Genomic DNA, 25,439 nt, shown 5'->3' on the forward strand with positions numbered 1-25,439 from the left:
CTTTTTCAAGTTTTTCACTACATCTAGACTGTCGCACATCTAGTTTTGCATGAACAGCACTGTCCTCCAGCTAAACATTTAGAAGACCAGAGCCATCTTGGGTGGCTTCCCTTCAAATGCCACCCAACCCCCCAAAACCCCACACACCATCCCTCACCGCCCCCCGCCCACCCCACCCCCTACACGGCCATTGTCTCAGAATGAAGCAGACCGTTTGCAACCTCAGCATCCTAGCATCCTAGCTGACTCTGAGTGTACCTCCTGACCTGATATCATTTCCATCACAAAGACTCCTCATTTCTACCTTTAACATTTCCCTCCCCACCCTTGATCGCATCTCACCTGCTGCAGAAGCTCTGACCCAGACCTCTGTCACATCCAGATTCAACTATTCCAATGCTTTCCTGGCCGGCCTCCCATTCTCTATCCACTATCTGCTTCTGATCATTCAAAGCTCTGCTGCCTATATCCTACTCACATCATATCCTGCTTACCCATTATCCTGTTCACAATTAACTACATTAGCACCAAGTCCACGCATGCCTTAAATCTGAATCTCTCATCCTTGGTTTCAAATCTTCATATGACTTTTCCCCTCCTGGGCTATAAACAATTCCCCAGTGCAACAGTCCCTCCTCTAAACTCTCCAATAACTAACTCTGGCCTTTTTAGCATACCCCTCCCTTCACCTCACTCCAGTAGCCACCTAGGACCAATGCTCTAGAATTTCCCCCTTAATTCTGCTGTCTTTCCACTTCTAAGATCCTCCTTATAAAGCCACCACTTTGATCACACCTTTTGACATCTTTTTCTTTGACTAGATATCCATCTCTTTGACTTTGCATCTGTGAAGAATGGTGGGATATTTCTCTTTCTTCATTGTTTCTCATACTTTAAAGGGACAAAAGCTGCAGAAAGCAGATTTAAAGTGAGAACAGCTTGCAAGAGGCCAGAAGGTCCAAAGATATGACTGATGGTCTGTAACTCTTTGCTATGGGCATGTGAAGCAATGGTAATGTTGAGGGCTGAGTTGGTGAGAGAGAGTGCGTGGAAGACAGCTTGAATGCATGCCAGGGTAGAGGAACATTGGAAGAAGAGTTCGAAAACCTGGACGTGAACCCTTGCAGATGTTGTCTGAGAGAAAGCATTGGTTTGGGAAAAAATTTCAAAGTGGGTTCCTGGGGATTGGAAACCCTTGTGTGAAAGATGGAGTTCGATGAGACTGGTTGGCTCACAGTATGACAAGCGTCTGGGGGGGTAGAGGAGTTGAGGAAAGATCCATAGCATCTGGTTGGGGTGGCATCTGCCACTTGGGGTAAAATCTTTAGCTTGGTGGGTGCATGCCGCACACGCTCGAGCTTGAAATGACGCGCATTGACGTCGGCATGCTCAGCCGATGTCAACGCGCAGTCGCGTGATAGATCGGTCGGCAGCATGCCCACTGACAATTAAAAGGCCTGTTAAGGCCATTAAAGAATTAACTTAAATTTTTCGCTGCCCGTTCAACCTTATGGTTGACGAGCAGGCGAAAAGGTCAAGTGGCTTTTGCATTTTTTTTGGCAACCTCATCCACAGGCGGGATGAGGATTCCAAAAGCAAATAAAAATAAAAAAGAAGTTTTAAAATTTAATTAATAACATGTCTCTGTTCATGTGACAGAGTCACATGAGTAGACATGTTTCGTTACATTATTGTTTTCTTTATTTTTTTTAACATCTCATCATCTCCCTGAGGTAGCTCTGTGGCCTCATGGAGATTATGAAGTGCTCATTCACGTGCATGCCCGAAGTTTGCACTCATCCCGATTGTACTCCCCCCCACCAAATAGGCAGCGCTGCATGCTGTCGCTTATGTTTCACACCGGACGGTGGCTCACCAGCATGAAATCACGGTCTGGCCCCAGTTGCAGGATCCAGTCAGCTTCCCGACTGGCCCCGCCCACCCCTGCCGAGCCTGCCCGACATGGGCTAAATTCTGTCCTTGGTTTCAGAGTGTGGTGTTTCTGATCACAGGATGCCTCATGTTTCACATAGACCGTGTACTTACTGTGAACATTAGAGTATAAGATAGTTTTTGTAACTAGCGTTATTCTTACAAATCTGTATATATTTGTAAAGGTATAGTTGTGGGTCAAGGAGCATTGTAATGTAGGTAATCTTTTCTTGTTAAATAAATGTTTTACTCTTTTGTTAAACGTTCATTAGCTGACTCCAGTGATGCTGTTCAGTAGCCACTCTCCAGGTATCTAAACAGTTAAAAATGAAAAGTTAGGATCTATCCATCTGGGTTCCACTCTGGGATCATTCTTGTCCAGGGGTAACCTCAGCTGGGATCATAACAAATGAAACGTAGAGAAAAACATTCTTGAGATATAATAAAGGAACAGTCAACACAGTTGTCAGCAGCATATTTTCCATCCAGTTGGCCAGCTTCTCTTGTCCCTGTTGACACAAGGGCTGGGAAACCAGCCAAGTGGGTTTCATCTGTAATTACCCCATAATAAATCCAACGCACTGCTTCTGCACATGCACTTAAACATTGTAAATGTGCATTATGAGGTGAATTGAAAAGGTGGACATGTGCTCCAGTGCAGGTTGAAATTGGGCAACTGTCCTTAGTGCTTGATACACTGCAATCATATCACATTGCTACAATTGAATCTTTACCTTATTTTTTCCTTGTCGTTCATAGTTTTCAATAGTGGTTTCCAGGTAGCAAACTCCTAACCTGTTGAAGCACACAATTATTTCTCACATCATCAATTTACAGCACCTCAGCAACATATTCCTGTGGGAATGACAGTTCAATATAATGCACGTAACTCAATGTCCTGGGCTGTCTGTGGGAGCTGCACATAATGTGCTGAATTCTCATTGCAGGGTAGGGACCATTTCTGGGTCCCGATCCTGTTCCATGGGCAGAATTATCCCAGATTTGCACAAAGTGCAGTAGCGGGTGGGTATCCCATCATTTTACCTGCCAGCCCCGATGGCGGGTTTTCACACCATATCGTTCCAAACCTGCCACTTTATTTATGCATTCCTGGGAAACATGCCGTTTCCATGGCAGGAGGGCTCTGATTCACCTGCCATGCTGTCACCTCGCTGCTTCGTCATGCCAGGCACCACATTTAAAGTGCAGCTGCACTCAGTGCTTCCAGCCCAGGACTGCAGCAAACATGATATGGCCTTGAAAGGCAAGAGGACTGCAACCCTTGAGCGTCCTTTGGACAGCGTGGAGGCTCACTGTGATGTCCTCTATCCGCACTCTGGCCGCAAGAGAAGCAGCAACATTACCACTACGGCTTGGTAGACAATGGCAGTGGTAATCAATGCCAATGCTGCACAACAGGTTGGACATCCAACGCAGATAGAGGATGAATGATCTCATCCCATGCAGCCAGGGTATGGAAACCACCTCAGCACTCTAAATTCACACACAAGCCATCACACATTCGCTGGCTTCTCACTCACTGCCAGCTTAAGGGACATCACCATCCATTCTCACACACACACCCTTACATGTCCATCTGGCCTCATCTCCTCTGGAGACTGCCTTCTCAATCCTCACCACCTTGAGGCCACTTGCACAGATCAACATGTGCTCCCACATACACCATAAAACTATAAGACGTAGGAGCAGAAGTAGGCCATTTGGCCCATCGAGTCTGCTCCGCCATTCAATGAGATCATGGCTGATCTGATAATCCTCAACTCCACTTTCCTGCCTTTTCCCCATAATTCTTGATTCTTTTACTGCTTAAAAATGTGTCTATCTCCATCTTGAATATACTTAACAACTCACACTCTACAGCCCTCTGCAGTAAAGTTTTCCACAGATTGACTACCCTCTGAGAGAAGAAATTCCTCCTCATCTCTGTTTTAAATGGGCACCCACTTACTCTGATATCTGATATGGTCCTAAACACTCTCACAAGGGGAAACAACCTCTCAGCATCTAGCCCCCGAAGCATCTTATATGTTTCAGCAAGGCCACCTCTTGTTCTTCTAAACTCCAATGAGTACAGACCCAATTTACTCAACCTCTCCACATAAGAAAATCCATCCATACACAGGATCAACCAAGTGAACCTTCTCAGTACTGCCTCCAATGCCAGCATATCTTTCCTTAGATAAAGGACCAAAATTGTTCACAGTATTCTAAATGTGGTCTAACTAGAGTCTTGTATAGTTTTAGAAAGACTTCCCTATTTTTATACTCATTCCCTGTGAAATAAAGGGCAACATTATATTTGCCTTCCCTATTACCTGTTGAACTTGTATGTTAGCTTTTTGGGATTCATGCACAAGAACTCCCAGCCTTCTGCAGTCTTTCTCCATTTAAATAATATTCAGCTCCTCTATTCCCTGCCAAAGTGCATAACCTCACATTTTCCCACATTATATTCCATTTTGCCCACTCACTTAACCTGTCTATATCCCTCTGTAGACTCCTTGGGTCATCCTCACCACTTGCCTTCCCACCTAATTTTGTGTCATCTGCAAATTTGGCGATAGTACATTCACTTTCCTCATCTAAATCATCAATATATATTGTAAGTAACTGAGACCCCAGCACTGATTCCTGTGGCACTCCACTAGTTACAGGTTGCCATCTCAAAAATGCCCCCCTTATCCCAACTCTCTGTCTTCTATTAGTTTGCCAATCTTCTATCTATGCTATACACTATCTCCAACATCATGATCTCTTACCTTATTAAGTAGTCTTATGTGCAGTACCTTACTGCATGCCTTTTGGAAATCCAAATACATTACATCTACTGATTCCCCTTTATCTATCCTGCTTGTTATCTCCTCAAAGAATTCTAATAAATTTGTTAGGCATGATTTCTCCTTCATGAAGGCATGCTGACTCTGCTTGATTAGATTATGTATTTCTAAATGTTCTGCTATTATATCCTTTATAATAAACTCCAGCATTTTCCCAATGACAGATGTTAAGCTAACTGGCCTACCTGGTTTTTGTCTCCCTCTCTTTTTGAATAAGGATGTTACATTGGCTGTTCTCCAATCCTCTGGGACTTTTCCAGAATCTAAGGATTATTGGAAGATTACTACCAGTGTATCCACTATCTCTATAGATACTTCCTTTAATATCTTATGATGCAACCCATCATCTCCAGGGGACTTATTGGCCTTTAGCCCCATTAGTTTCCCTGGTACTTTTTCTGTTGTGATAGTTATTCTATTTATTTCCTCCCCCGAACTTTTTGCCCCTTGATTATTTAGTATTTTTGGAATGTTATTAGTATTTTCTCCCATGACGACTGAAGAAAAGTATTTATTCAACTCTTCTGCTGTTTCTCCTATTTCCTGTTTCCCCATTATTATCGCCCCAGCCTCATTCTCGAAGGGGCCTATATTCACTTTGGCCTCTCTCTTCCTTTCTGTATATTTAAAAGAGCTCTTACTGTCCATTTTCTGTTACTTGCTGTTTTACCCTCACCCTGAGTTACCCTTCTTCACCAATATAGCCCTCATCCTGCAGCCTCTTCACTTGCCAGAGGTCACTTTTCCCTGTTTGGCAAGCATGCCCTAGCCCTGCAGCCATTGAAAAGCCACCCACATATGGCAAATCTGGTAGGTAGAGACCTGCCGTGAGCCCCCCCTAAAAGTGAAGGGTGCTGTCTGCGAAGCCTGGCACTGATGACTGCGAGTGCTGACTGAAACAAGGTGGGCAAACAAACCTTGAATCCACGGTGAAGTGCAGCCTGCCAGGCGCACTTATGTGCTGTTGTGAAATACATCGGTGTGTTTTCCCACTGACGTGGGCAGACGATCTAGTGGGGGGGATCGATTCAGGCAAACAGCCCTAATAATAATATGCTTATGTATTACAATGTGGTTCCTGACGTCCGATGGTGGAGAACATGGCCCACCATTGGTGGGCTGGGTGGACGATCGTGAACTGGTTTCATGCCGCCGTGAGACTGATCAAGCCATATCGTCCATTCACACCACTAAACACGTCCGACACCGGGGGCCGCATGGAAAATCCCGGCCCATGTCACTGCCAAATATCTAATACTATTTTGAAATAGCTGGTAGCCCAGAGGAGTGTCCTGTTTCCAGAAAGTGGCCCAAGGAAGCCAGGCAATCAGAGAAAATTGGCATGGCTAGAAGTAGCTCAGGGGGTGAGCAGCTGCACTTTTTAGCAGGACACATGTGCAGTGCAGGAAGTGGTGTCAATGACCTTCTGAGGTCTAACAGGCTGAATGCAATGCTACACCTAGATGACAGGCCTCCGGGCTGGAGTCACCATGAGGTGAGCAGTTTGAGAGCACATACTGCTCAGAAATAGTTAGCTTATATGTGCCCAAGTACACTCCTGAGCCGTGAGCAGCACTCACACCACAAGCGCTTTTTGAGGAGGTGACCTTATAGCCATGGACATCACATGTAAGTGAGCTGCTGAATGTGAGGGAGAGAACCATGGTCTTAACTCTTTCTTACTTGATTTTGCAGGAAAAAAAGCACACAACATATTGCTGTACTGACATCCATGGAGGAGGCCTTTGACATTGGCAGGGTGGCATGAAGTCAGTGAGGCCAAGATAGGTGCCCATCAATGCAGGATGAAAAGATAAGACTATTTCCATGCGACAGAGAGGGATCTCCATCCTTGTTTGTTTACTCCATGCCAATGTACAAGCTCTAATGGATTGCTGACAGAAGTGAGCTTTCCTAAACAAAATCCTATGTCTATTGCAGGGCCAGTTATGGAGGGGCAACCTTAGCATTGCATTGTGCTGTCAGCAGCAACTTAAGAGCATGGATCCAAGGCACTACTGTCAAAGCAGTCAAATACACTTTCCATCAGTGCAGAAACACTCACCTCAGTAGGATCTCATGCAAATTTAGAATGGGTGGCAAATAGTGATGGATGCAGAGGAAGCTATGGGCAGCCCCCTTGGAGGATGGAAGACAGGCACAGCCAAGCTTAGCTGGGTGGAGATACAGGGTTTCAGGGATCACACACATGGCGGGTCTGTCTGGAACAGTAACAGGAGATGTTGGCATTCCTTGAGGCACTGTGGAGACTTGGACAGGAAATACAATCAGGGACACTGTGGCCAGTGCAAACATGTCTTCTAGACATTGTGGGGAAACAAGCTGACTTCACATCGCAGGCATTTTGAACGCTGAAACTAATGCTCTGAGTTCAATTCCCACCATGGCTAGTGGAATTTAAATCTAAATTTAATTAGGTTTAAATTTAATTAATAAATCTGGAATATAAAGCTAGTCTCAGTAATGGAGACCATGACAGCTAACATTCACCCACTGGTTCACAAATGAAGAAAATCTGCTACCCTTACCCAGTCTGGCCTACATGTGACTCCAGACCCACAGCAATTTGCCCACTGATATGGCCTAGCAAACCACTCAGTTCAAGGACAATTAGGGAGAGACATAAATGCTGGCCTTGCCAGTGGCGCCAACATCCCACAAAAGAATAAAGAAACACCTGGAAATTCTCATTGTTGTCACATATCAGCTGTTTTCATTGGAGCAGGGAAGACTGAGGGGTGACCTGATCGAGGTGCACAAGATTATGAGGGGCATGGACAGGGTGGATAGGGAGCAGCTGTCCCCCTTAGTTGAAGGGTCAGTCACAAGGGGGCATAAGTTCATGGTGAGGGGCAGGAGGTTCGGGGGATGTGAGGAAAAACCTTTTTACCCAGAGGGTGGTGACGGTCTGGAATGCACTGCCTGGGAGGGTGGTGGAGGCGGGTTGCCTCACATCCTTTAAAAAGTACCTGGATGAGCACTTGGCACGTCATAACATTCAAGGTTCTGGGCCAAGTGCTGGTAAATGGGATTAGGTAGGTAGGTCAGGTGTTTCTCACATGTCAGTACAGATTCGATGGGTTGAAGGGCCTCTTCTGCACTGTGATTCTGTGATTCTGTATGTTGAGGCAGTGGAATCCACACCTAATGATAAGTAATGCTGGATGCTCTGCTAGGACCTGATGCCCGCAGGATGCAGACAATCACACCCTGCACCTGAGGAAATACTGCCATGGTGAAAAAGTCCACAGCCCTCAGTGCCTGAGTAACCATAAGACCATAAGACCATAAGAAATAGGAGCAGAAATTAGGCCATTCGGCCCATCAAGTCTGCCCCACTATTCAATCATAGCTGATAAGATTCTCACCTCCATTCTCCCGCCTTCTCCCCGTAACCCTATTGATGTACTCCGATGCCCTCTCATAGAGGGCATTTGCCACCTGCATGATACTAATGATGGCTGCTTGTAAAATGCCACACCGGGTTCACTGTCACTCCTTGGAATGATCCAGAGGCAAAGGGTTCAAGGCCACTGTCACTTTCATGGCTAATGGCAGTACCTGCCCACATGACCAATGACGTCTGAGATCCTTCTCCATGAGGATACAAATCAGTAGCCACCTGGCTCAGCTGTCACAGCCTGCGATGGCACTGCTGCTTAGGTATGTCCAGGAAGCTGAGTCTTTGGCAGTATGCCCTCTGGTGACCATAACAACTCTGTATCACCTCCTGCCCACCCCCACCCACCCACCACCCCCCCCCACCCCCACGGCGCTCTTTGGACATCACTGCTCCATCAAGGGGTTGGGTTTGTTGTTGGCACTACTCATTGCCAACTCACAGTAGTTGAGCTCCATGTCCAGGGATGACCTCACTTGGCACCAGCTGCACAGGAACAGCTGCCTCCCCTGCTGTGCTCCACTGACCCTAGCAGGTGCAGTCCCATGCAATTGCCTCCACCCGAAACACTCATGCAATGGCCGCGGCTTGTCAATGGATGACCTCTTCTCAGCTCATTTCACCATTTATATAGTGTCAGGAATGGCTTCCACTCCTCTGAATGGCTCCCCACTCTGCAGCCACCTCATCACCTTGGACGTGTCTCTGAACCTGCATGTCTCCTGTGCCTCGCTTAGAAAATCTCACAGAGCACTGCAACAAGCTCTCAAGTGGCTCCTTAACTGCCTCAGTTGAGGACCCACCATTTCTGGGCAGATTGCCACGACTCCTGATATGACATGCTCACCAAAGTTGCTGTCTTGCGAAACCATGTCAGGAAACTGGCATACTGCATGGCAACACAGAACTGCCATCGCATCCACCTCTGAAACTGCCTCTGCCACAGGATTAAAATCCAGCCAGATGAGTTAAAACAGTTTCTGCTGAGCATTGTGTAGATAGTCTTAATGCAAGAATATCTTCTCAGATGAAGAGGTGATGGAATGTGTGAATTTCACTCACCCATGTCTGTACTGGTCTAGATAAATTAGTTTGGTAATCTGTGTTTATAGTAATAAAATGATAAGAAACCTTGGAGATTGATGGAGTAACATAATCATGGTAACAATATGATTAAAAGTGATTAAGAAGAGTTAAGTGCACTTTTATGGCTTCATGTTGTTATTTTGCTACTTGTATGTATTTTTGATGTACTACGATTAATTAGTATTATGCATAGAATGGAGTGATCACAGGTACAGCTAGTATTAGTGTGAAGGAGACTTTGTATGTAGTACTCATACTAAAATCATGAAGTGTAACGTACCTAAGCACATATAATGGATTGTGAAGTACGATGGGCTGAATTTTTACCACAGGGACTGGAAACAGGAACTGGGTCTATTTTTGGGTGAGAATCCTAACTCCAGTGGGAAACTGGTTAAAGTTCAGATTTTCAAGAGGGTGAGCCCTTAGCTGATATAGAAATTGGCTTCCTGTTCACTTAGATCTAATGGGGACAGGAAAGGACATGGGTCAATTGAACTGTCAGGCTGACTTAGACCCTCAAGGCAGCCATTGCTGAGGTTGTCCTGAGGGAGAAATACACTGATTTTGCCAAAGCCTCCACTGCATTAGAGGGAAGTGAGTTCTCTAAGGGGAGCCAGAGGACTGGCACCTGGAGCTTCATCAATGCCAACTTGGATCTAATGCTAGAAGCCTTGTGGGTGTGGAGGGAGGTCCACTTCCTGGAGAGTGGCTGAAGGAGGCCACCTCATTGTACAACAGGGGCATCCCTGCCCAGCATCATCACCTTCTGCCTCCGATTCTTCCTCTCTTACCTCCTGCTCCTACTCTGATGAACTGTTTCCTTCCAGGTCCAACCTTTCTGGAGAGCCAATTTACGGAAATACAGCAGACCACCACAAAGACTGAGGGTATTGGAGGGTGCCACCTGACCAGTCCAGGCACCAGTATCACATCAGAAGCCCAATGGCCTGCTCAGTGGTTGCCTTGCTGAGCAGGTTGCATTGATTATATCACTTCTGTGACTCTGTTTGCGGCTCCTGGAGAGGGGTCAGTAGCCATCCTTTGACCACCCTAGGATTCATCCATGTGTGTGTGTGTGTGTGTGTGTGTGTGTGCGTGTGTGTGTGTGGGTGGGTGTGGGTGGGTGTGGGGGTGTGTGTGTGTATGTGTGTGGATGTGGGTGTGTGTGGATGTGGGTGTGGGTGTATGGATGTGTGTGTGTTGGTGGATGTGCGTGTATGTGTGTGTGGATACATGTGGTTATGTGTGGATGCGGGTGTGTGTGTGGGTGTGGGTGTGGGTGTGTGTGGGTGTGGATGTGGATGTGTATGGGTGTGTGTGGATGTGGGTGTGTGTGTGGAAGTGGGTGTGGGTGTGGGTGTGGGTGTGTGTGGATGTGGATGTGTATGTGTGTGGATGTGGGTGTGTGTGTGGAAATGGGTGTGGCTGTGTGTGTGTGTGTGGTTGTGTGTGTGTATTCTGCAATGTTCAGTAAAATGAGTAAGAAAAGAGAGCAGTCCAGCAATTCTTATTGTGCCTAAGTTGCCCTTGGTTGAGTTTGATATTCATTAGTTTACTCTATTTTGTGCTATCAAAACTAATAGAGACTAATATTGGCTCCCAAGGGACACTAACTAGTATCTTTAATGACATGACAAATACCCATTATTCTTCTTTATTGTGAAAGAATTACAAAGCCCAGATCTCTGCTGGATACCCTCTTAGGTTCAGCATCACCAGTCTCTCCCACAAACAGATCAAGGTCAGGTGTTGAACTTTAATTGACCATTATCTAGTCCTACAATAGTGTGACTTGGGATTGTAACAATATTACGTAAATTGGATACTAAGTGATCTCACAAATGTTCCAATATCCATATCCTTATTTTCTTAAAGGCGTACTGCTGAACAATTTAGTGAAATGAGGTTGGCAATAAACTAAATGGGCTCATTTATTTAATAGGTAATACGAGAAAGAACGGAGTAATGTTCACAATGAATCCTAATCTATTTTGTAATTGTCCTCCTAACAGAAATAACGAAGCACTATTGTTCCTAACAGTGGGCTAAATACACTCTTCTGAACAGTAATTTTTCAGAAATTGGTTCACACAAAGCTTATAGAGAGAGATATCTCATTCTCACAGATGTTCTGGGGTAGAGTTTCCATTTTGGACGCAATTGGCAGATTGCACAAAAAAAAGCACTCAAATTGCACTGTTTGTGCACTGCAAAGCTACAGATCAACTTGCTGTCTAAAAGCACTTGCATAATCACAACGTAAAATCTTCCATAACCCAGCAAATATCAGGCAATGTAAGAAAATAGAATTTGTTTTTCCTCTTCTTGTCTTAAAAATATTTATTAATATATTTAGGAAGGATAACTTGGTGCAGTTTAATTAATAAGTAAAAATGGGCTTATCATAAAAATAAGCTTTTTTAAAAGATTATCTATTTCACCACTTGTGACCAACTCCATTATAAATCACCAAGAATGATTTAAAAAGAAAACAAAACCATTTACCAGTTTGATTGGTGTACACCGGCCAGTTTCTTAGTAAATATGTAGGGCAGAACTTTCCGTGCCCGTTGACATCGGGCGTGTTGGGAGGCGTCAACGGACAATTTGGCGAAAAGGCCAAATATCGGTTTCACGATGTTGTGAAGCCAGGTTTCCATCATCCACTCTGCTTGTCAATGGCAGGCCGCATTTCACACTGCCAGATGTTGGGAACCTCATTGTAATACATCTGCATATTATTATAAGGCCAGCCCGCTAGAAACATCGCCCCATGCTGGCTCGTCCGCGGGAAAACATGCTGTGCAGAACACGTATCATCAAGTATGACATGCAGAAATTGGGACCTACCGCCAGGGCCTTGCTCACATCGCGGACATCCGAGGAGCAGAAGATGCTGGAGCCTAACGGCAACAGCACACTGGAGGAACGTCCATGGCATGCTGGGTGGATTCTCATGGACATGGCTCCACTGCGAAGCACATCACAGAAGATGGAAAGTCACTGCTGAGGGTCTGCTCCCAATGAATGATGGTCAAGGAGATGGAGAGGAAAGTCCAGCTGTGTTTGGGAGAGGAAGATATACCAGAGAGTGGGAGAGGAAGGTCTAGGATCACCTAAGAGAGAAAGAGATAATGGGGTGGCGGTGAGGGGAGGTTGGGCGGAGGGGAACAAAGGTGTTGGGGTCATGAGGTTGGGAAGGGGGAAATGGAGGCGTCGGGGGGTGAGGTTGGGAAGGGGGGAACAAAGGTGTCAGGGTGTGGTGAGGTTGGGAGAGGGTAATGAAGTTGGTGAGGGGGTAAGGTTGGTAGGGGGAGAGACTACAGGGGGAGGAGGCGGTAACGGGGGAGGAAGGTGTAAGAGAAGGAGTTCGGAGGGGGGGAAGGAGTCCAGAGAGGGGAAGGAGTCTGGTGGAGGAAGGAGTCAGGGCAGAAGGAAGGAGTGCAGAGAGGGCAAGGAGTCTACGGTGGGGGGAGTGGGGAGAAGGAGTCTGGGAGGGTGGAAGGGCTGTGATCAGAAATTCTTCACTTTTGAACACGGGGGGAAGAAGGACATTTCACCTGCCGGCTGCATTGGCTGGTATCGCCCCAATTCTGCCTCATTAATCATGTGCTCCCAGGAAAAAGCTGGCGGGCAGCCTCCGATTTGGCCGCCATGCCATCACCTTGTTGCTTCCCCACATCGGGTGCTATATTTAAAGTGCAGCTGCGCACACACCTCTCAGTGCTTCCAGCCCAGGACTGTTGCACAGAAGACATGACCGTGAAAGGCAAGTAGACTGCGGCCCACCCCCACCACAATGCCCCCCCCGCCCCCACCCCCCACAGCCCCCCGTCCACCAATTCAGTAATGTATCCCTGGAATGCCTTCTGGACACCAGTGGAGCCCACTGCAACGTTCTCTACCCCAACTATGGCCCCAGGTGTCCTATCAGTGTCACCACTCTGGCTTGGGAGAAGGTGGCAGCAGTCATTAGTGCCAATGCTGCACAGAAGAAGTTTGGCATCCAGTACAGAAAGAGGATGAATTATCTCACCCGTGCCACCAGGCTAAGGCAACCATCTCATCACTCTAAACTCACACACTCACAAGGCCATCACACATTCGCTGGCATCTCACTCACTGTCAGCTCAAGGCACATCACCACCCATTCTCACACACACACCCTCACATCTCCATCTGGCCTCATCTCTTCTGTATACTGCCTCCTCAGCCCTCACCCTTTTGAGGCCACTTGCACAGATCAACACGTGCCCCCACACACACCCTGGGATACCCCCCTTCCCCAGTAATGCCCTTGCCCTGCAGCCTTTTCCCTTGCCTGAGGCTACTTTTCCCCCTGCCTTGAACAAGTCCTAGCTCTTCAGCTGTTAAAAAGCCACCCTCACCTTCTGGCTGGTCTGGTAAGTAGAGACGTGCCTGTGAGCCCCCCTAAAAGTGATGTCGTGCTGGCTGCAAAGTCTGGCGCTAATGAATGCTCGTGCTGCCTGAAGCAAGGTAGACAAACAAACCTCAAATTCCAGGGTCAGATGCAGCTCACCAAGTGCATGCTGTTCATGCACAGTTGTGAAACACGTCAGCATGCAATCATGCCGACGTGTCAGGATGATCCAGCTTGCGGGTTGATAAGACCATGAGACATAGGAGCAGAAGTAGGCCATTCAGCCCAGAGAGTCTGCTCCGCCATTCAATGAGATCATGGCTGATCTGACAATCCTCAACTCCACTTTCCTGCCTTTCCCTAAAACCCTTGATTCCCTTACTGATTAAAAATCTGCCCGTCTCAGTCTTGAATATAATTAATGACCTAATCTCTACAGCCCTCTGATGGAAAGAATTCCACAGGTTGACTAAGCTCTGAGAGAAGAAATTCCTCCTCATCTCTGTTTTAAATGGGCAACTCCTTACTCTGAGATTATGCCTTCTGGCCCTAGACTGTCCCACAAGGGGAAACAAACTCTCAGCATTTCCCTGTCAAGCTCCCTAAGAATCTTATGTTTCGACAAGGTCGCCTCTCATTCTTCTAAACTCCAATGAGTACCAAGGCCCAACCTACTCAACCTCTCCTCATAAAAAAAAATTGCTTCATATCCAGAATCAACCCAGTGACTGCCTCCAATGTCAATATATCTTTCCTTAGATAAGGAAACTAAAATTGTTCACAGTATTATAGGTGTGATCTAACTAGTGCCTTGTATAGTTTTAGCAAGACTTCCCTATTTTTATACTCCATTCCCTTTGAGATAAAGGCCAACATCCCATTTGCCTCCCCTATTACCTGTTGAACTTGTGTGTTAGCTCTTTGGGATTCATGCACAAAGAACTACAAATCCATCTGTGCTGCAGCATTTCTCCATTTAAATAATATTCAGCTCTTCTATTCTTCCTGCCAAAGTGCACAACCTCACATTTTTCCACTTTATATTCCATCTGCCACTTTTTTGCCCACTCACTTAACCTATCTAAATCCCTCTGTAGACTCCTTGTGTCATCCTCACCACTTTCCTTCCCAGCTATTTTAGTATCATCTGCAAATTTGGCGATAGTTCATCCACTTCCTTCATCTAAGTAATTCTAAATATTGTAAATAATTGACACCCTAGCACTGATCCCTCTGCCACTGCACTAGTTACAGCTTGCCATCCTGAAGTTACCACCCTTATACCAACTCTCTGTCTTCTATTAGTTAGTCAATCCTCTATCCATGCTAATATACTACTCAAACCCCATAAGCTGTTAGCTTATTAAGTAGCCTTACATGCAGTACCTTATTGAATGCCTTTTGGAAATCCAAATATATTACATCTACTGGTCCCCCTTTACCTATCCTGCTAGTTACCTCCTCAAAGAATTCTGATAAATTTGTGAGGCATGATTTCCCCTTCATGAAGCCATGCTGGCTCTGTAGAATCCATATGGGTGGAGGTAAGAAATAACAAGGAGAAGAAGTAGTAGTGGGAGTAGTCTATAGGCCCCTAAACCATAGCTGTACTGTAGGACAGAGAATAAATAAAAGGACAGGAGATAAGTAGGACATATAAAAAGGGCATGTGTGATTTTACTCTTCATGGAGATTGGGAAAATCAAATTGGCAGAGGTAGCCATGAGCAAGAATTCATAGAGTGTATTTGGGACAGTTTCCTAGAATAATGTTTTGTGGATCCAACCAGGGATCAGGCTATTTTGGATCTGGTAATGTGTAATGAGGCAAGTTTAATACATGATCTCAGAGTAAAAGATACCCTAGGGAATAGTGACCATAACATGGTAGAATTTAGCATTCAGTTTAAGAGTGAGAAACTTGTGTCAAAAACAACTGTGCTAAACATAAATAATGGTAATTACAAAGGAATGAGGTCAGGGTTAGCTGGAGTGGACTGGGATAGGATAGTGAAGCCCGTCCCACCGAAACAACTCCCTTCTACCCCAAAAGATTCCAGCAAGCTGGGCTTATAATGATATGCAGATGTATTAATATGACATTCTCAACACCCGGCAGCAGGAAACATGGCCCGCCATTGATGGGTGGAGCAGATGATAGCAAGTTGGTTTCATGATGACCTGAAACTGATATTTGGCCTTCCCACCATATTGTCTGCTCACGTCTGCCATAACACCCGATGTCAATGGGGCTGGAAATTTCTGCCCTATGATTCTAAAAGATGCTGAGGCTTTAGGGATTAACTAATGATTTATCTAATTTTTTCATGGTGTGCAGCCTATTCATTTTTATGTGTGACCATGCGCACTACCTTAGAGGAGTGACTTATGTGAGGTCGGTACTAAACCTCTAGGGGTGGTTGCACAATGCAAAGGGAATATTAGAATTACCTTTGAAATACTAAATCTGAATTCATATTAACGACAAATTAAATGACCTGAATTTTCCTCTGCTCTACAGGTTAGCAGTAGGGTGGAATTACTGACTCTCCATTTGACTCCATTGTTATTGGTTTCTCTACCCAGGTCATCATTAGTTATGCAGTGTGGATTTGGAGCATTAATACTACTCTTCAAAATTTTACTACTGCTTTACATGAGATAAATTTAGTGTTACCTCTTTTTAAAACGTTGGTCATGTAAAAGCACACCTGATTTTTGCACAGCATTGACAGAAGCAACTAACAATATCTGACAGAGCAGCAGCCTTGTGGTTTGTAGAAGCCTGAAGGGATAGTATATTTTCAGATGCATCTATGGAGGTCCTTTTGGCAGAAATAAACCTTTTCTCATCTTATCACCTATCATAAAAACAAAAAACTGTGGATGCTGGAAATCCAAAACAAAAACAGAATTACCTGGAAAAACTCAGCAGGTCTGGCAGCATCGGCGGAGAAGAAAAGAGTTGACGTTTCGAGTCCTTATGACCCTTCAACAGACTGAATGAATATTAAGAGAGGGGTGAAATATAAGCTGGTTTCACCTATCATGCTGTTTATCAGTCCCTGCATCTCAGGGAGATTCTTATAAGCAAATGGAAACCTCTACAAACACTCAATCACCATATTCACTCAAACCATATCCTGCCGATTCACTTGCTCATCCTGCTTTCTACCCTTAATGTTACCATTAGTACATCCTTTAGCTAATATCACTACCATCAACACCCCTTTGTCCGTTTGTTTATGACATATTTGGCAATCTCTCCTTTGCCTCCACCTATCACTAGCCCTCCATCTAGCTCCACCTGCCCACCCCCCCTTAAACAGCTTATATTTCACCACATTTCTTATTCCTCTTTAGTTCTGATGAAGAGGCATACGGACTGGAAATGTTAACTCTGTCTTCCTCTCCACAGATGCTGCCAGATCTGTTGAGTTTTTCCAGCAATTTTTGTCTTTGTTCCTGCCGATTCACGTTGGCGATCACAACTTGCTCTTCTAGATTTTAAGGGCACTCATGTAGAGACATTGCATCTGTACCTTTACATCAAGAAATGTGTCTGGATAAATGGGGAATCACCATGCTGCCAACATATCTTTTTTTTTCTCCCTCCAAATAAAAAATCCAACCTTAACCATTGCTAGAGAAATGTAACTGGGGCAAAACGTTTGCACTAAACATTCTGGGCTAGATATTGATTCACTGTTTTTTGGGCAGAGCAGAGGGATCATGAACCTGCCTGTACCCATAGACATGGAGGTAGGAATATGCAAATTTGGTGATTTCTCTTCTTGTTCCTGCACTGTTACTTCTGGTGTTCTCCAAGAATCTATTTTTGGTTCCCATCTATTTCTCATCTGCATGCTGTCCCTCCACAATATCATCCAAAAACATTTTTCACATGTACACTGATGACATACAGCTCCACATCACACCACCCCTCTTAACCCCTCCATTGTGTCTAAACCATCAAACTGCTTCTCTGACATGCTGTATTGGATGAGCAGAAATTTCCTCCAATTAACAATTGTGAGGTCAAAAGTCATTGTGTTTGAGCCTCCATTCCCTCGACACTGCCCACATCCCTCTCCTCGGCAACAGTCTGAGGATGCACCAGACTGTTTGCAACCTTGGTTTTTTGACCTCAAGACGAGCTTCCAATCATATAGCCACATCATCACTAAGATTTTCAAATTGCAGCTCTGAATCATCACCTGACCACTCCTGTCTCAGTTTATCTGCTGCTGAAACCCTGATGCATGCATTTGTTACCTTTGGACTTGACTATTCTAATGGGCTCTTGATGGTTTCCAACATTCTACCCTCCATGAACTTGAGATCATCAGAAACTCTGCTGCCCATGCTATTACTCGCACCAAGTTCTGTTCACCCATCACTCCCATCTTTGATGATCTGCGTTGGCTCATGGTTAAGCAACACCTCAATTTTAAAATTCTCATCCTTATTTTCAAATCCCTTCATGGCTTTGCCCCTCCTTCTATCTGTAATATTCTCCAATACTCAACCCTCTGACTTCTTTGTGCCTCTCTAATTCTGGCCTCTTAGGTCTCCTCAATTTTAATTGTTTCAACATTGGTGGCTGTGCCGACAGCTGCCTAGGCCCTAGGCTCTGGAACATCTCTGCCCCTCTACTTCTCTTTCCTCCTTTAAGACACTCTTTAAAACTTAGGTCTTTGACCAAGCTTTTGGCCATCTGCCCTAATATCACCTTATGTGGTTTGGTGTCAAATTTTTGCTTTATAATGCTTCTGTGAAGTGTCTTGGGACATTTTGTTATTTTAAAGGTGCAATATAGATACAAATTGTTGTTGTTGAATCTGCATGCAGAGGAAGTAATAGATAAAATAGGCAGACAGGAAGAGGAAGCTCTGAGGGACAACAAGGTTAAGAAATAGATGAAATAGGTACAGGAGTTTACCATATGCCCCCTTGAGCCTCTGCCATTCAATACAATAACTACTGATCTTCTGCCTCAACTCAACTTTGGCGGGAAGGTGGCAAAATAAAGTTGGTAAAGGCTGAGAAATGCTTATCATAGATAGTATGAGCTAAGTGCACTTTCCCTAACTACGGCAAGGCCTTCAATTCTGCCACTATTCCTTCAAAATAGGGGTGAGGTACAAGCTTTTCAGTTTTCACAACATAGAGGGTTGCCTTGGAGAAAGGGATTTGTCCACTCAGATCTGAATTTATTAGCATGCCCAAAGACACATCGTTATTCCATATTCACCAAATCCTCCATTGTTGCCCAGCTATCTAGTGCAGGCCAGGGACACCCACTTGAGAGGAAACAGTTAAAGAATTGGAAAGGTTTTCACTGGATAAAGCACAGAGCACGAGCATGAAGACCTATAGGATTATAAGAGAGAGAAAGGGGGAAGGGAGAGGGAGCCAGTCCTAAAGAGAGGTTTGTGAAATGACAGCACTTGACTGCAAAGCCTATCTCGGGGATTCAGATTTTAAAAGATCTGTGATTGCAGTGCATTGATCTCATGGAGAGGCATTGGAGATAGTTTCCATGCATATAATTAAGATGATGGACAAGTGGGAGGAGTCCACCACCCACATCTGCAACACACCACAAGGTATTTCTCACTACCTGCAGAATACCCTGGAGAGAATGACAGTCTGGAAGATTTCTGTGACATTAAGAGGCCAGGGAAAACTTAGTGACTTCCAGAGTGACTTTGAGTCCGCAAGGATAGTTCAGCTGATGGTTGCATGACGAAAGCTTAACGGCAGTTTCCTGTGTATCAGGCATTCACATGCAGAAAAAGGTGATTAGTATTGCACACTATTTCCACATTATCAGAATGAAAATTTATGAAACTGAGGGGATTGTCATTTTTGGCTTTGCCACATGCATTGTCACTTGCCATTTGCAGTTGTAGGAACCCTGCCCGTCTGCAGGAGGCAGTTTTGCTCCTGGTGTTAGAAACTTCAAGAATACTATTATTTAAAGGCAAGATCTGAAACTATTTCTGCTTCTTTGTAGTAGTGAGGGTTCTCTGAAAGGAAGCTTCTTTCTCAGGACCTTTTGATGAATCCTTTCTCAGGTTTTCTATTTAGGCTTTCTCTACTTTTCTACAATTGCTCCTCTGTTCTCATAACAATGATGACTCATATTATGCAATTTCATGCCAGAAGCTGTCCAGTATGTTGCCTGAATGGCTAACCTTTATGTGTGAATCTGGACAACGAATGTTGGGGGCAATTCCAATTCTATCTTTACATAAATCAACTTGTGTTCATATTCCAGTAAGTACCATTGAATAGTCAGCAAGCAAAGGACCTTTGGGTAATTTGTTTCCACTGAGCCGGGTAATGATACTGCTAATTGTAACACCACCACTAATGCTTCAATTGAATCTGTTACATATGCCATGTGTTGTATAGGTTTAGCTTTTTAGCTTTAGAAATTGAACTTTAAATCTAAGTTCGGTGAGAAAAAAAAAACATTGGTAAACAGCTAGAGGGTGGCAAAGCCACAGATTTAAGATAATTGCAATTCAAAAAGTAATTTGCGTTTACTGGATAAAGTCTGTAATAGATAATTGCTCAGTATGGTTCTTCAGGTCTGCCCATTGTGGATACTGGATAAATTGGCATAGGGCTGTAAGGGGCCATGGGGATGGGTGGTGGGCATAAGCTGGCACTAAGTTTGCATAGGGGCTGTAAGGGGCCATTGGAGTAAGTGGGGGGCATGAGTTGGCATAAGTTGGCATGAGGTGGGTAGGGAGACATGGGTTGGAATGAATTGACATTTATGGGCATGGGGCGTAGGGGTGTGAGTGGTGATTCTTAGAAGGCGTAATTTTTAAGAAAACAACTGGGACAAAATTCCAGAGAACTGAGACAGGTCTTTTAAACAGCCCACCTTGGCACTCAGCAGTGCTTGTGCCCGCCTCTGATCTACGTTTGGGGGTGGTGAGCCTGACTCCAACATGCAGCTGCCATCCCACCCCCAACCAGGAACAAAGCCCCCACCATTAAAGGCACATTTTCCAGAGGTAGGTTTGGCAAGCCAGGAAATCCCCCAGTTCTGTACACCCACCTTGGGAGCACAAATCTAGGCCATGACATTTACAGTTATTCCAGTGAAAGATATAAGTTATTCATGTGGTTTCCCGGAATGAAGGAAAGCTTTGGAATTAACAGGTAGTTCAGTTGCATTTAAGCCTGGGAAAGGCCGTGTGTGTCAACTGCCATGGAGATGGGTGGAGCTTTGTGAGATTTTTTTGTTTTTGATTTTATCTTTGTGAATTCAGTTAGGACATGGTTAGCAAGCAAGACTGGTTAACGTTTGGAAAAATAGTCTGCTGTGGGTATTATGTAGATTGTAGCTTCATGGAAGTTGAGAGATAAAGCCAGACCTACACCTGAAGTAGAGTAAATGCTAGATCTATCGTCCATAACACAGACTGTGATTGGGAGCTGGTATTCCATATAAGACAAAGATGGTAAGGGAAAGAACAATTGAAGATTTATTTAGCTGGAAGAAATCTCCAGTAATTCTTAGTAAAGGATAATTAATCCTCTCGCAGTTGGAGTTCTGGAAGTAATCAGCTTGGTTGCAGTTTGAAACCATAGCAGGGGGCTATTGGAAAGCAAGGGTGTTTTCTGATGTTTTAAGCCACTGCGCAGGAATCATAGGGAGGTCCTTGCTGGAGCTGTGGAATACAGAGTTGTGAGATTGGTAAAGAAATTGGAAGGTTGCTTAGCCAAAAGCTAACGGAAGGACTCCCCATGGTATCTTGTACCTTGGCGAATAGCTGGAACACTGAAGAGAAATCAAAATGAATTCCACAGAGCAGTGATAGACCGTTTGAGTTTTTCCCAGGAAAACTGAAGGAACCTTAAAGATTTTGGAAGATAAGGGATGGGTGGTAAAAACCAGAAGTGAGTTTATAGCGCAAGTGATTATAAACTATAGTGCTAATAGTGCTTACTTTGTTTAATTTCCCTTCTCTGTACAATAAAGTTCATTTTTGTTAAAAAACGTGAAACTTTGTGGCATAATTCTGTCAGCAAATTACTGAGTGATGGGATTTCTTCTTTAAACGTTAAAGGTCCCTAACAGGATTGTACCATCCCAGGTAATTCAACACTGACTAAACAGGGCTCAAACTCAGGATCTTTCTAGTCTGCATGGGTCACCAATGAACTACTTGGGTTATCGGGCAGCTTTAATTCTCAGGTTTTCTTGGAAGAAGGAAGATATTCAGAGCTGTTGTTTCCTGCTGAGAGCATTGTATTGGAAAACAAAAGAGCAGAGTTGCATTAGTCATCAAGAAAATTAGTCCTTTTACAATTTCTAACAGCATTAACCTTTCAGAGCTGAGCAGAAAATATATCCATAACAATAAGTGTTCTTTCGGCTCACTTGTGATCTTAATTATTGCTCAGTTTCAATTTAACGTAAAAGTATATACACTCTGGGTGTACATTATGAGAAAGCACACTCGAACAGTAAAATAAATCTTTAGGCAATCTGCTCCCAAAACATACATCTGTTGTATCATCTATTATGGTGTAGAACCAACACCATGGTAACATCTTAGATTTTTCCTAATTGCCACAGAAAATTAGTTTGAATTGCAAATTGCTCAATTTGTTGATGTATCATTTCACTCAGTGCTATTCATATCAGCTAATTTAGAACATGTTGACTGAATTTATGCAGTAAAAGCTTTGTTTGAACAGCAGCCATTTCCTTTCATGTGCTTCTATCCACGGAATGCTAGCCAGTGAGCATGAATAACTCAGCAGATCAACATTATAGGTGAATATCTGCGAGGCTCATTGCATTCATTACTTTGGCAGAAGAGCCACAGAACACCAACGAAAATTCATTCCTACCATCTTTAACAAATTATATTATTAGAGATTGCTTCAGTTAAGCATTAATATTGTATTCAAAGCTCCCAGATAGTACTGAGCCATAGCGATAAGCAAAGTTTTAGGTTGGATCCCTGGTCCGTATTGAGTAAAATCAGCAACAGGAGATTCAAAATGATCTCAGTGACCTTCAGCTACAGATTTGCTATCCTGCTGGATAAAACATGTATGACAATAAGAGGGACTGCTAATGGCTCATGTATGAAGGATCATCTGGGCTGGATAGTAGAAGGCTGTTAATAGTGTGGGTACAATAAGAAAGTCAAGAGAGGAGAAACCTTTTGTAAAAAATATGATTTTCTATGAAATATAAGTCCAAAGCTAAAAAAAAAGAAGTTCTAACACAAGTTACAAATGTGAGGTTTTATAAGATTATGTTTCAGGACTGTGTCTTTAATTTAGGGTAAAATGGAGGGGGTCATGTGACCTGTTCTGAATTCTGCTGACAGCAAGCTTGGGTGGTTTGTATTAAAGATTGAAGGGGCCCAAGTTGTTTTACTGGGATGAACATGCAAGGTGTTCACACCTATAAATGATGACCAAAGAATTTGTGCTAATGGTGGTCAGACTGTTAGTCTCCAAAGTCCCAGGACAGTGTTAGAAATGTCAGGTTTTGAAAACAGTTATGCTTTAGACTGTCTATTTAGTTTCAAGACAAAATGAAGTTGGGAGTTTAAAGGATAGCTAATTAGCATTTCTACCTGGATATAGTCACCTATGTGATTAATGTTTCCATGGAGATGGGCTTTTATAGGGGGAGAGTCCATAGGAAGCCATTGTAGGTTTGGCTTACAGGGTGTTTTCTTAAAATATCAGTGAACCTTACTGGCATTGCCAGTCTGCCAGAATCCAAAAGAGAGAGAGAGGCAAAAGATAGAGGAAGCAAATCTCTATGGTTCACCTGGCAGGAATGCATGTCGGAGCTTGAATCAGATTGAAGAGACTGAGTTTATGAGGATTTATACGAGACTGGAGGATTTGCCCAGCTTTGGCTAGAGGGAGGAATCTTCAGGGTAACCCTAACCATAAAACCCAGTTCGGGGATTTAATGTTATCTGGCTGGGAAAAGGAAAAGAAGAGAAGCAAGCCCTCGGTAGCTAAGAATCACTTTGGACTAGTTCTGAGAGAATAGAGTGTCTACTTAACATACAGAGTAAAGTATAACTGTGGGTGGAGATTTTTAGTTGTATTAAACCATTAACAAGTGAATTTTTCTGAAACGTAGAGTATAAGATACCTACAAAATGATGTTTAGTCAATGTTGCTTAAATCATAAGGCTTGAAATCTTGCTCTTTTAATTTGGCCACTAGGAATTCAAATTTCTTTCTATAGGTTATTGGCCTCTACGGGGATTGTGCTTACGAGAGTAGCTAAAAAGTGTTTCAGAAATGAATATCAGTAAGGGTGGAATTGTCTCAGATTTGCAGTCAGTGCAGCAGCGGGTGGAAAAAAGAACCTTGTATCCGCCAGCTGCAGTGACGGTTTTTCACGCCACTTTGTCCCAAATCGGCCTCATTAATTCCGCATTCCCGGGAAACAAGCCGATTCGATGGCGGATGGCTTCAGATTTGCCAGGTGCCATATTTAAAGTGCAGCCGCTCACATACCTCTCAGTGCTTCAAGCCCAGGATTGCTGCACAGACGACATGGCCCCGAAAGGCAAGAAGACTGCAGCCCCCTGATTCAGTGACATGTCCCTGGAATGCCTTTTGGGCACCATGCAGGCCTGCCATGATGTCCTCTACCTGTCCTCCATGGACTGTATTGCAGGGCTCCACCAGGCACCAGAACCTCATTTTCAACATTCCGATGATTTGCTCCACCAAATTGCGAGTTGCAGAATAAGTCCCATTGTAGCTTCTCTCTGCTGCAGTCTGAGGTCACCACACAGGTGTCATCAGCCACATCCTCGTGTCCCTGAGGGGCCAACCCTGCAGCCTCTGTGCACCCTGGAAGATGTCAGGGATCTGAGATCTACTGAAAATGTAGGAGTCGTGGACACTCCCTGGAAACTGTGTGCAGACCTGCAGCATGCATTTGTGGTGGTCGCACATCAGCTGCATACTCAGCGAGTGGAAGCCCTGCGGTTGACATAGTTGACTGTTTGTTGCCTCGGAGATCTGAGTGCCATGTGAGTGCAGTCGATGGCACCCTGCACCTAGGGGAAACCTTGAGACCTGGGAAAATCCCAGCAGCCTTGCTTCCTGGCTTTCCTGAACCAGGGCGAAAGGCACAAAGTTGTGTGCCTTCATGAAGATGGCGTCTGTGACCTCATGGATGCATTTGTGTGTGGAGGCTTGTGATATCCCACAGGTCACCTGCGGAATCCTGAAAGGAGCCACTGATGTAAAAATTGAGTGCTGCAGTCACTTTCACAGCTGCTGGTAGTGGATGTCTTCCATGTCCCCATGATGCCAAATCCTGCAGCAGGTGGCAGATGTGACAACCAGTTCCCTGAACATGCACAGCCTTTGGTGCCACTGGTTCTGAGTCATCTCAGAAATAACAAGCGGTGCTATAGACCCTAGGTCTAGCTAGGCACCAACCAGTGACAGCTTACAGTTGCCCTTCAGTGGCGTGTGCGGGAGCCCCAGCTGCTCCTCCTTCCTGAGGCAGCTGCTCCTCCCTCTGCCCAGCCAGGCACCTCTGTAGCTCTCCACCCTCGTCTCCGCTCTCTGTAAGCCATGAGCCATACATCTAGTTCACCAGGCTCCATGCTCCTGATGTACTCCTTTTTTTTTCATTCATTCACTGGAAGTGGGCTTCGCTGGCTGGGCCAGCATTTATTGCCCATCTCTAGCTGCTCTTGAGAAGGTGGTGGTGAGCTGCCTTCTTG

This window comes from Carcharodon carcharias, chromosome 6, assembly GCF_017639515.1.
Source record: "Carcharodon carcharias isolate sCarCar2 chromosome 6, sCarCar2.pri, whole genome shotgun sequence".
NCBI lineage: Eukaryota > Metazoa > Chordata > Chondrichthyes > Lamniformes > Lamnidae > Carcharodon > Carcharodon carcharias.